The following is a 12973-nucleotide window of genomic DNA, read 5'->3' as shown; positions in this document are numbered from 1 at the left end:
CGAGGAGGGTGAGAACCACGGGAGAGGGGCAGGGTTTGGGAGAGGGAAACAGGAGCAGCTGAGAGCAGGACGGGGGAAAGGAAGGAAGCTGGGGTGTGTGCCTCTTAGAAGGGAAGGGAGAGAGGGACAAGAGTGAAAAGGGGGGCCAAACTCAGGCTAAGAGAATCGGAGCCCGCTGCCTGCAAGAGGGGGCGATGCCAGCTAGTAAGAGAAGGGTAAAAGCGGGAAGCAGAGGGAAGGGAAGGAAGTAAGGAAAGAGGAAGGAAAGGCAGAAGGGTTAAGAGGAAGAGCGGCTGCAATTTCTGCGGCCGGCTCAGTAGGAGGAGCAGGAAGGGAAAGAGGAGGATCCAGAGTCAGTCAGTCAGGCAGCCAGCGGGAGGTGGAGAAAGCAGGAGGAGGAGGAGGATTAAAGATGGCCACCAACAGCTGCGGGAAACGGCAACAGCCCCTCACTTTCCGGGATGGTCCCTGCGGGGCGGCCCGGCCTTGATGGAGAAGAGAAGCCCGAGAAGCGCCGAGGCTGAGGCGGCGGCGGCGGCGGGGACCCAGCGAGGAGGAGGACGCGGGGGAGCAGGGAGCGGGGCAGGAGAAGGGAGAGGCGGCGGCGTCGCTACCCCGGCCGCCTAGCGCCGCTGCACGCCTCGGCCGACCGGCTCCCGCACCCCGCGGCCGCAGCATCGATCCCGGCCCGAAGCCCCGTCCCCCTCAGCGGGGCTCCCGGGCCCCACCGTGGACGCCGCGCCCGCCGCCCCCTCCCCGTCGCCAGCGCGCCCCCGGCGCGGAGCCCGGCCCGCCGCGGTCCCGCTCCGGGTCAGGCCAGCCCGCGCCCACCCGCCCTCCGGTGAGTGCCCCCTTCCCGCCGCCTCCCACCCCCAGCCCTGCGCCCGGTGCGCCGCGGCCGCTTTGTTCGTAAGGGGCGGAGGCGCTGCCCACTCGCGGCCCTGCGCCCGCTGCCCCTGGGGACAGGCCGCGGCCCAGCTGCCGTCCTCCCCCGGGACCGCGCTGCCCCAGAGCCACCGCCGCCGTCTCCAGGGATGGCGGCCTGGCCTGTGTCCTCCACCGCGGCCTGGAGAGGGCGCCGTAGCGGATGGGTCGGGGTCAAGGGCTGCGGTCGGTGGGGAGCGATGCTGGGGTGGTTTGGGGGGTGGGGGAGGAGAGGGCTGAACGCTACCTCTTGTAAGCAGTGGGGGCGTAACCTGGCGATACAGGAATCGGGGTCCAGTCCGGCTCCCTCAGCCAGACCCCGCGGGGTCTCGGCTTCCAGAGCCCCCCGCCCCCGGGCGCTGTCGAGCGAGGCCTTCATCCCTCGGGCGCTGTCTCCGCCGACTGCGGGCCTCTGCTGGCTTATTCCCGAGCCCTGCTCTTCACCCCCCCCCCCCTCCGCCCACACACGCCCTGTGCTGGAAACCTTCGTTTGTGGAAGCGACCAGAGATGCTCTCGCGGAGTGTGTTTGCCCTTTTATTCTCTTGTACGGGGAATGTGGTGGCATCGCGAACATTCACGGTTACTGTGGGATTTAAACAGCAGATGTGACCTTTCCGACCAAAAGCCATTCGGCAGACCTGGCCAGTGTGTGATCCTCAGGTGCAGCGTTTCATTGATTCTTACCATTGAATTCCGAGATCTACGGTATCAGATAAAACCGATTGAAAGGATGTTTACTATGTATGTGAACCCTTGCCTCGACTTCCAGTGCCTTAAAAATCGTTGTTTCCTGTGGGAAAATGGTGCTACTGCATGCGAAAAACTATTTTTTGTTCAGTGATGGGCATGAGTTGGTCAGTGCCAAGTGGTTATTGTAGTATGAAAACGAAACAAAGAAAAACAAAACCTTTTGCTCTGAGATATCAGCATATTTCCACGTTGGAATTATTTGATAGTAGGTTTGGAACAGTTTCCACCATCAGACGGGGTAAGAAATAAACAACATAAAACAGAACCAAAAATATGTTTGATTAAAAAAATAAATAAATAAACTAGACGTTCTAGTAGTGCGTCTAGGAAAATATAAATCTCACTTGAAAGAAAAATAAAACTTTAACATGGGACGCTAAGCATAAGAATCAGTTTTTTTGATATTTAAAAATACATATTGCATTAGACTGACTTGGGAACCCTTCCTATGATATTTGAGCGTCAGTGGTGCATGTTACACTATGAACCATTCATTCTCTGGCTGGTAGAAATATAGGTTTCTACTCCTAGTGTCTTTTAATGAGTTGAAATTGATTCATGTAAAAAATGTTATGCTTCTAATTTAAAATTTCTGCAGAAAGGAGATATGAATTAGAAACATGATGTTCTGGTCTTAACTTGCAAAAGAAAAGTTTTTAAAAAAAAGTAAATGGCAGTGTGCTGTTTCAATATTAGTTGACGATATTTGACAATTCTTCAAATCCACTGCTCAACTTTGTAATTTTAAGAGTTTACATCAGGCATTTTAAATTTCATGCGTGAGCTTCAGAGGGTCCTTGAATCCTTGGGAATCATATGAATGTAGCATATATTTGCGTTTTGTTCTGGGTAAAGGGTCCATGGAGTCAACACATTCTCAAAAAGATCTGGCTACACAAAGAATTATGAACCACTGGATATATAATTAAAGAATAAATCTCCTATGTTAGGAAAATTAAAATTCTTAGGATTAGATTTGATAATTTATATCTTTCACTTCCAATTATGCATAAGAAATGTTTGTTATTGATAGTTTAGCACAAAGAAGTCATTTTTCATGCATTCTTATTGAAACCTCAGGAAAATGTTAATCCCATTTTACAGATGGGGAAATAGATATCAAGAGAAGCTTGTTCAAAGTCATAGCCACTGGCGGGCCCACATTTGAGCCCAGACTGTCTAAACCCAGAGCCATTACTCCTAACAACAAGGCTGCACTTGGCTCTAAGTCAATGACAGCATTTGCTTGATGTTAAAATTAGTAATTGATGTTTCGTTACAGTTGAAAAGTGGATCTGACATTGTCATAACACAAAATATAACGGAAGTTTTGAGCCACTGACTCTGAGACCTTAGTGATACTAACCTCTCTTAATGATACTAGTCTGGAATGACACTCAAAGTAGGGCCATTTCTACATTATTCTTGGCAGGATTATCCCGACCCTGTTTTTTTTACTTCCTGTGATTACAAGTTCACTTTTTTTTTTTTTTTTTACATTTTTAATCTTTTCTATTTATGTGAGTTATCTATTTCCACTAAGTTCCAGTTCCCTCTTTGTATGTGTGATGCATTTGTCATCCGTAAAAGAATTAAGAGGTAAATGACTTCTACTCTATAATTTTTTTGTAGTCAGATTTATTGGGTATAATTTACATGTGGTGAAAGTTTTGGAGATGTATGCAATTGGCTGATCACCACCACAATCAACATATGAAGCATTTCTATCACTCCAGAAAGTTTTCTTATGCCCCTCTGTAGCGAATCCATTCCCTCTACCTCCAGGCCTTGGCAACTATTAATCAAATTAATGTCCCTGTTGTCTTTCTAGAATATCACATAAATGAAATCATACAGTATGTAGTCTTTGGTGTCTTCTTTCATTTATTGTAATCCATTTTTTTCCAACATCTTTATTGGAGTATAATTGCTCTACAATGGTGTGTTAGCTTCTGTTTTATATAACAGTGAATCAGCCATACGTATATACATATCCCCATATCCCGTCCCTCTTGTGTCTCTCTCTCACCCTCCCTCTCCCACCCCTCTAGGTGGTCACAAAGCACTGAGCTGATCTCCCTGTGCTATGCAGCTGCTTCCCACCAGCCATCCATTTTACATTTGGTAGTATATATATGTCCATGCCACTCTCTCACCTCCTCCTCCCAGTCTACCCCTCCCCCTCCCCATGTCCTCAAGTCCACTCTCCACATCTGTGTCTTTATTCCTGTCCGGCCCCTAGGTTCTTCAGAACAATTTTTTCTTTTAGATTCCATATATATATCATAATACTTTTGATATTCATTAAGTTGTTGCATGTATCAGTAGTTTGTTAAATGGTATGGTGATAAACATTGTAACAGCCTGCTCTCCAAAAAAAAAAATCCCTGATTGATAGCATCTGCTAATTATTGCAGTGTGTATACTCTCATCATGGCCCGTGTTAACCTACCTAAATCAGCTTGCAAAACTCCTGAAAATTAACAGTGGGCTTTCATAAGCCATACCAGTCAGCCCTAGCATGCCACTAAATTTGTTCCTTTGTATTGAGTAGCATTCCATTATATTGAGGTACCTCGATTTGTTCATCCGTTCATGAGTTAGACATTTGAGTTGTTCTCAGTTTTGGATGATTATAAATAAAGCTGCTGTAAACAATTATGTACAGGTCTGTGTGTACAACAAATGTTTTCAGTTTTCTTGAGTTGTACCTAGGAGTGGGATTACTGGGTCCTATGAAAAGTGTATATTTATCAATATTGGTAACTTTATATTGAACTGCCAAACTGTTTTCCAAAATGACTACTATTTTGCATTCTTATCTGAAGCAATGTAAGAAAATTTCAGTTGCTCTGCACCCTTGTTGACAGTATTGTCAGTTATTAAAATTTTAGCTGTTTGTTTTTTTTTTTTTTTTTTTTGCGGTACGCGGGCCTCTCACTGTTGTGGCCTCTCCCGTTGCAGAGCACAGGCTCCGGATGCGCAGGCTCAGCGGCCATGGCTCACGGGCCCAGCCGCTCTGCTGCATGTGGGATCTTCCCGGACCGGGGCACGAACCCGTGTGCCCTGCATGAGCAGGTGGATTCTCAACCGCTGCGCCACCAGGGAAGCCCTCCTTTAATGTTTTTGACTTCTTAATTCTTACTTTCAGTAGTATTTGAACCAGCGTAGGAAGTTTATGACAGACATTGCTAAATAATTTTTTTTTTTTTTGGCTTGGTCATCGGTCATGATCTCAATATGAAGGCAGTAGCACTTAAAGGATGTTTCTTTGAGTTTCTTATTGTACAGTTGGCTTTCATTTATTAAAATTGCTTTTATAAAAGAAAGCATCATTAGAGAATTCTGATACTTAGCTCTTAACATTTTTTAATGTGGTTTTAGAGAAAGCTCGGTAAAGTTTTGTTTCTTTAAGAAAAATTTAGAATTAAAAAATTCTCAAATGATAAAGCATTTCTTCTATTTTTACTTGGACTTAAAAGGAAAACAATAGACTGAAATAATTCAGTCAAGTAGTCTTTGAAGTCATCCCAGATCTTGTAAGGAACATTAATCCATGAATAATTATAGCATTACTTTTCAATATTTAGAAAGCTAATTTTCATGTAATATTACAATGTGTGTTCCCCTCTGTTAAGGTGACTTTTGAGCAGAGGTTTGACGTATTTAAAGGAGTGAGAGAGTTTTAGATCTGGGAGAAAAGCAGGTGGTGAGGCCCTGAAGCAGGAGGGTGTTGAAGTGTTTAGAGCACAGTAGGGGGTTGGCTGGAGGGAGGTGAGAGCTGAGGTCAGGGTAGTGGAGGCCTACGGACCCTGTAGGCAGTGTAAGGACTTCTGATCTCAGTTTGAGCCTAGAGCATGTCCTCTGCATGGACAGAGAAGTGTTGTGTTTCCAGCTTGAAGTTTCTGAAGTGTGCTACCCTCTCCTGCCTGGAAGCTGGTCCTTTTACCAGGAGTAGCAGTTGGTTGTCCCTCCCCTGTGTGTTCCCTTAGCACCTTTTGTCATACCTCTACTTAATAGTTGCTTTATTTATCTGTTTCCTCCCCCTAGATGGAGGTCCTAGATTTTTCTTTTAAACCTCTGAATTCCTGTTTCTTTGGATGAATGCTTGTGGAATTATGTTGCTGAAAATGGTGTTAATCATTAAAAACTGGGTAGGAGATACCCAAGAGTATTGCTTATGTGGACGTGGATTCTGTTTTGCTGACTGCTGTACATTTAGTGCTGGAGCAATGAGCTGTGCATAATAGGTGCTCAACAAATACCTGGTGAATGACTTGAGTGGACATCCATGTGCCAGCCTCTGCTCACTCTTTCCTCGGCTTCCTTAAAAACGTTTACCATGGGCAAATCCCTTAACATGTTTCCCTATGGCCTTCCTTCCTCTAACTGCATGCTCAAGAAATGCCAAATACTTAGGAAATTCACTCATTCATTCATTCTAAACAAATGTAATAAAAAAGAAATGTAGATAATTTCTCTCCAAGCTAAATAGGGTTCATTGCACAATGTTTCCGTTCATTCACACTTCTGTTTTCCTTTCTTTAATGGGAATTCTTCCCCACCCTCCACCCCCCCGGTACTCGGGCCTCTCACTGTTGTGGCCTCTCGCGTTGTGGAGTGCAGGCTCCCGACGCGTAGGCTCAGCAGCCACGGCTCACGGGCCCAGCAGCTCCGTGGCATGTGGGATCCTCCCGAACCGGGGCACAAACCCTTGTCCCCTGCATTGGCAGGCGGACTCCCAACCACTGCACCACCAGGAAATCCTAATGGGAATTTTTGAGGTTACTTTATTACTGGGCCCCTGAATCTTTAATAAACAAGACACTGATTATTTAATAAACAAGACACAAGGTCTAGAATATCACTTCTGTAAACAACTGAAGCAGAAGCCCTGCAGAGTGAGAAAAGTCTAGTATAGCAATAAAGTCGATATTTTGTAGTGTCTCATTTGGTTGAACAGGCAGTCGTAGCTGCTGTATTTATTCGACTGTATGGATGCAGAGCTTTGGGGTTTTGTGCTCACCACTGAGTTTGTAGAAATGTCAGGCTCCAGCACAGACACCCTCAACACTGGAACATCTAGGTTATCATCTTAAGGCTAGAATTGTTAATGGTGACTGCGAATCCCTTCATCCTTACATCTCAGGCTTCCTCGTTCTGTCTGACTCCCCATTACCTGCATGTCTTTGAACCTGCAGGAGAAGGACATTGGGAGATGCTAAGTATTGCATCTGCAGAAGCTGTAAGACTTGAGGAAGAATATTTAAAGTAATGTTTTTTAGTGATATGAGTCATTTTCCTTCCATTTTTGTTTAGCCAAAAAATTGTGTATAATAGATTGTTTTGTGTGTAACATAAATATTGGATTATTGATCTTCATAGTGTTGTAATCATTGTGACAAGTCTAGCAGTGATACGCCCTGTAGTTTTTTTGTATATGAAATACTTTGTATATCTTAGCCTGCTTAATGGAGATACTATTTGTATTTAGACCAACTACACTGTGCTTTCACTAAGTGCTGAAATTGTGTTTTGGGTTTGTTTTTTTTTTTTTTTGCTGTTTTAACAGTTATGTGTGAGTAGGGCCTTGGTTTTACTTCTCTAGTAGAACAGTCTTAGTATTAAATTTGTGCATTGGTTTTCTTAAGTCAAGGAAAGTTATTAACAACTTAGATTTAAGTTTCCTTCCATAAAGTTTGTTTTTAAACTTTTGTCACCTGCTTCGATTTGTGTATAGTATATTAGTATGTGGCTTGGCACAGTGTTAATGCAATTAGTTATTTTAAGTTTAATATATCATTGTTTTGTGATCAGGTGCTGTAGTACCCGTGCAAACTTGAGACTTTGACATGTACTGTGGCAACCCTTTTTATCATTATGCCAACTCAATAACAGATACTTTTAAGTCTTAAGAAAACTGAATCCCTACTCAGTAAAGAGAAGAGACTTAGGCAGTACTTTAGTTACACATTTTGGTGAGATTGCAAGCTTAGATGAGTAACTTTAAATCAACTAGATACACGTGAAGCCACAATGGATTTAAAGCACTGCTGTACTGATTTTGGAGTTTAAAAGACCTACTGAGTGAGGATTTAAAAAAAATAAATAGGTAAGCTAATTACGGTTGTTTGATTCTTTTGTGTGTGGACTAATCCCTTTAAAGTATTTGTTATTGCTACTTATAAAAGATAAGTGCCTATTTATAATGGTACTTCAGAGGCCCCCAAATTAAGAGATTTGAATTGTTGTTCTGCCTTTGCCCCTTGAAAGCTGTGTTACTTTTTGGGTGAGTGTCCTGTTTGCCCTCTTGTTCTTCATCTGTTGGCAGTCCTTTCTCCTCCAGGTCCCTTACATAATAGTGATCATTGAGTTCTGACACTACTTCGTTTAGCTTTCCTTGTTTCTTAAGCCACTGGTACCTATGTTGTGAGAGGTGTCATGTTACAGCTTCATTTTTGACATACCTTTGATAGGTATATCTTCACCACTTCATAAATCTGCCAGGCCAGGCTTCCTCTTCCTGTATAATGTTTCTTCCTAGTTGTGTCCCTCTGTTCTCCAGCCAGTATGGAATTCAGGGAAGCCAATTAATTTAATATTAGCCAAAGAAAAGTAGGAATCTGATACATAATCATTATCTGATATTAGAAAGTCATACCAAAATTATTTTGTATTTGCTATTTTTTCTTCAGGGGGGACAACTAGTTTATCTGCACAGAATCTTTTAGGTTTATTGCCTTCCTCTAAGTAAAGCATCCACTAAAAAAAATCATGTAAGTAAAATTTTGCTTTGTAAATTATATAACTTGGGAGGTGATTAATTATTGTAAATATATAGGACTCAACACTTTAAAAAGAACCCCACGAGTATCTTCTCAAAATATCCAGATTTCTTAGTACATTTTGAGTGTTTGAGTTTAGAAAAGCAGCTTACTTGTTTTAATTTCCCTAACATTTGTTCAAACTGCATTATCTTACTGATATAGTTTTTAAATTTTGAAGAAATTATAAACTCACAGGAAGTTGCAAATATAGTAGAGTCCCATGTACCCTTTACCTATCACTTTTGACCAGTGGTAATATCTTACATGACTATAGTACAATACTGATTTATACTTTATTACTAAAAGCACAGTGATCTTGCTAGCCTTGAAAAATGTTGACAAATACAAGAATGTTGATATTTTTGTTCTCCCCAGAGAGTGAAGAGGTTAGATTCTATATTTTGTTTCCATGGGCCAGCAGACCAAGGGTCTGTTTCTTCCCTTAATTTTCTGTGAAAAGGGCAACAGGTAACTAGGCAAATGGCTGATTATTTTTCTACCAAGTAGGTCATGCACAGCCCCGATCTAGTCAGGTAAAATTCAATCACATGGCATTCTTTTTGCTGTGCTCTTTTATTTAATCACTACTATATTAGCTTATTGGGAACTTTCATTCTTAACAAGTAACAATATAAAGAAAGAAATATTGGACAAGGGATGGTATTTATTAAGTACCTGCTATCATTTTGTTGAATATAGAGGAGATTTCAGAAATAGAAGGGGTGTTTTTAGTATAGTTGTATAAACAGCTGTAGAACATTACCATATATTGTATAATATATTTCAGCAAATTTTATTCTCTCTCTAAATACACATAGGCATGTAATTGGCCTTCAGTAAGCACTGAGTGAATGAATGTAGTTAGGTAATAAGGATGTTGTCAGAAAATTATGTAAGTCTTAAGAAAATAAATGTTTACTGTCACTCCTAGGAATTCTAAGACTTCATTATCAAGTGAAGGAATGATAATATATATTTTTTAATGTTTCCTTATTCTCTTTGTCCTAGAAATCCCTCAGTAAATTCATAATCAGATCTTCTTGATTAAAGCCTGGGTTTCTCTGACTCAAGCCCAAGTTCTTTTCCTGTGGCACACTGCTCATTAAAACACAGTGATTTAGATGATAAATGCCACAGTTAAATAAACAAGTATGAAATAAAAATAAACTCAGTTATTTTTAGAAATATCATTGTCAATTGATTGCCTAATAATTTTATTTAATCTGATTTATTTGTTTAACACCTAGTGACTAAATTAGACCAAATATAAGGGATTCAACTTGCTCTGGGAACCTACTTCTTATTTCCCCAAATGATAATACACTGTAAGTAGATTCTCAAATGATGCTGTAATGTATATTAATAATTCTATACTTTTTTCCTAATTATTTATTAAATGTTTTATTGTGTGCTGTCCTGAGTGCTCTGGTAGATACATGGATGTGTAAGACATGGATAGTCCTGCTCTCAATAACTTTATAATATAATGGAGATAAGATGGATGCATAAATAATTGAACAGTATGTGGTTAGTCTGTCTGAGGGGTACAGAAGTTCTATGGATACTTAGAGAGTAGAAAGATTACTTTTAGTTGAAATGCTTAGGGTAACCCTAAGATGAGGTTTGATCTGAATATCAGGTGGATTGGTAGAAATTCCTTGGTGAAAACTGAGATTTACTTATATCAGAATTATAGAAAATTATAAAATCAGTCGATTTCACCATCAATGAATGAGATGAGGTCTCTTGGGAAAAAATTAGTCTGAATTTATTATTTAAGTAATGAGGAAAAGAAATAGGGATAAAGTAAAGCATTTAGAAGAAAACATTTTTAACATGAAAACCTTAGTTTTTGCTCCTGAAGCATTTTACAACTAGGTCACCATGAAAATTGTACTAAATATGACTTTCCTAGCATGTATTCTTTTTAAAGGTAACTTGATCTGTTGGATTGATGACAGACATGCTTTATGTATTTCATTTCATTTGCTAAATCCAGAAATAAATTAGATGAGTTACCTCTTTGGTCACGATGAAAACTGATTTGTTGCTGTTTTATTATTTCTGAAGTCTGACCAGTGTTTAAAGTATTTTTATTATCTCGGAGTGAAGTAGCACTGAAAAAATTATCTTGACATTGTGAACTTCAGCATTGCTAAGAGGTAGCTATTGGTGGCGGGCTTAAAGCAAAGGCTGGAGAAGGAAGGGAAAGGACAGTGTGGGTGAGTGGAAACGCCATAGGGGGGAACAGGGAGAGAGAGAAAATAAAGAGTTCCCTGTAAAGGGGACTTGTTCTGCCCAGGGTCATTCAGTCTAGCAGATGCTGACCTGTACCTAGGCAAACCTGGAGCATTTCTGAAAGCTCGTTTCTTCGTCAAACTTATAAAGGTGAGTGGAAACGCCATAGGGGGGAACAGGGAGAGAGAGAAAATAAAGAGTTCCCTGTAAAGGGGACTTGTTCTGCCCAGGGTCATTCAGTCTAGCAGATGCTGACCTGTACCTAGGCAAACCTGGAGCATTTCTGAAAGCTCATTTCTTCGTCAAACTTATAAAAGAGCAGAAAATGTTTAGTTTGCTTCAGTTATACAATAAATGTTAATGAAAAATGGTGTCATAACATGCATTTGTGTTCTCTGCCTCCTTTTCCACGGAGACCTAGATTTAAATCTGAGTCACCAGAGTAAATAAGTTCAGTGATTCCCAGCTTGAGTTAGGTTACATAACCACCACATGCGTTGGCATAGGTGTTTATACTTTAAGGAGGGTATGGGGAATCCTTACACGACATGGCAGCTGCTGAAAAGGCATTAAGGCCACCGTAGCACCAACATACACTTGTGTAGTTGGGAGAGGGCAGGGGGAAAATGTGCTGAATAGCCTTTCTGAGATGATAATACTAGTGATCTCTGTTCATAGCTAGGGGTATTGTGTCTGTCTTAGAAAGCTTATTCTTTTTTCTCTATGGATTTTCATGAACTCTGATTTTTCTCAGCCTAATGCATTCATCAGAAATGAGCTATTTTTTGACTGTTGTTTGCCTGCATTAAGAGATCTTTAAAAGGATCCCCATATTCTAGCCTTTCTTCTTACTACTCTGCTTGTTGACACCCACTTTAGTGCAGAATTTAATAGTTGCTTTGCATATCCTAATGTCATCCAACAAAGCATCATTCCAGTCCAGTGAAGTCCTGTTCAGCGAGTGCTATTTTAATGGAAGAAGACTGGTTGCATTCCAGGACCTAATTGTTACTTTGGTCTTGTTATTTAACACTAAGCAAGCATACATTATAGATAGTAATCACACCTGGGTGTGCTTTCTTGTATTTTGTTAAAGTTTAGAAATGCTCTTACATGATTAACGTAGTGGTGACACTGATTTGTATTAAAAAAATTTTTATCTCATTTTTCTAAGTAGCAGAGGTAAGTACTCTGCACAGGTTTTGAGTTAGACTTTTGCATTTTGTCATCTATTATCATTAAGAGATCAATAAGAAAGTCCTGTTTTTATTAAAAGAAAAAGTTTAAAGATGGCAGAGTGACCAGTAAAGAATGCTATAGCTTATTGGAGTTACAGTTAAAACTAAATTTCATTATTATTTTCCTCTTGGGACTTAGAATCACTAGAAAATGTCCATGAACAGCAATTTAGAAGATAAATTGGCCAGACGACTGAAATAGAGAAGTCCTACCAACGTAAACAAGTAATAAGGTGAATTTTTAAAAGATAAATATTAAACATAGTGTTTGAGGAAAGTGTTATAGTAATATTAAGTTAGAATAGAGGGAAATAATTACCCGGTGAAAAGTTAAAAGCAAATGAAATTAATCCATCATGTGAGCTGCATTTTGCCTTGTGTTTATTGACTAGTAGGGAGTGTTTTGGGGAAATGGGACTTAGGACTCACATTATACTTGGTTTTCTTTGAGTTAAGGTCCTGCCTGGCAGTTGTCATTCCACAGTGGCTTTATTACACTGTAAGATGAGTAAGTACATTTGACACTGTTTTACTACTCATCTGAATCCTTGATTTTTTTTGTTTTTTTTTTCATTCAACAAGAGACTATTAACTGTCTACTTTGGCTTCTGAAAATAATAAGATAAGACAGTATTTCTCCATTCAAAGAGCTAGTAAGCTAGTTTAGTTTATGAACAGATAATTATTAAATAATGTGGTAATAACATCTGCTTTGAGGTTTTATTGGCTTTCCTTTCTAGCCACAGTATTTGGAGTTCCTTATTATCCATTGTACTTGTTCTTACTGCAGCCCTCTTGGCTTGTAAGGGGCCTGAGGTAAATAACACACACCTTTTCCTTGAATCTTGGGATATTTTGCAGTTTTTTGTTATGTCCATGAGGATCCCATTTGTAACCTGATCTTTAGTTAGGAATCAAGGTAGAGAAAACCAGGAGGGGAAACACCTTTAATGAGGATATACTATTAATAACAAACCTAGACTTTGGAGAAAATG

General features: G+C 40.5%; 1 protein-coding gene across 1 annotated transcript in view; it reads left to right on the top strand.

Moving 5' to 3' along the window:
* Nucleotides 1-640: 640 nt before the first annotated feature.
* Nucleotides 641-12973, top strand: part of WDFY3 (WD repeat and FYVE domain containing 3) — a 283768-nt gene continuing 271435 nt past the window's right edge. Inside the window, exon 1 of the mRNA XM_059066368.2 lies at nt 641-841. The gene's annotated coding sequence lies outside the window, so the exon portion shown is untranslated. The remainder of the gene's footprint in view (nt 842-12973) is intronic.

Source organism: Kogia breviceps, chromosome 6, assembly GCF_026419965.1.
Source record: "Kogia breviceps isolate mKogBre1 chromosome 6, mKogBre1 haplotype 1, whole genome shotgun sequence".
NCBI lineage: Eukaryota > Metazoa > Chordata > Mammalia > Artiodactyla > Physeteridae > Kogia > Kogia breviceps.
This window is presented reverse-complemented; position numbering and strand designations above follow the sequence as displayed.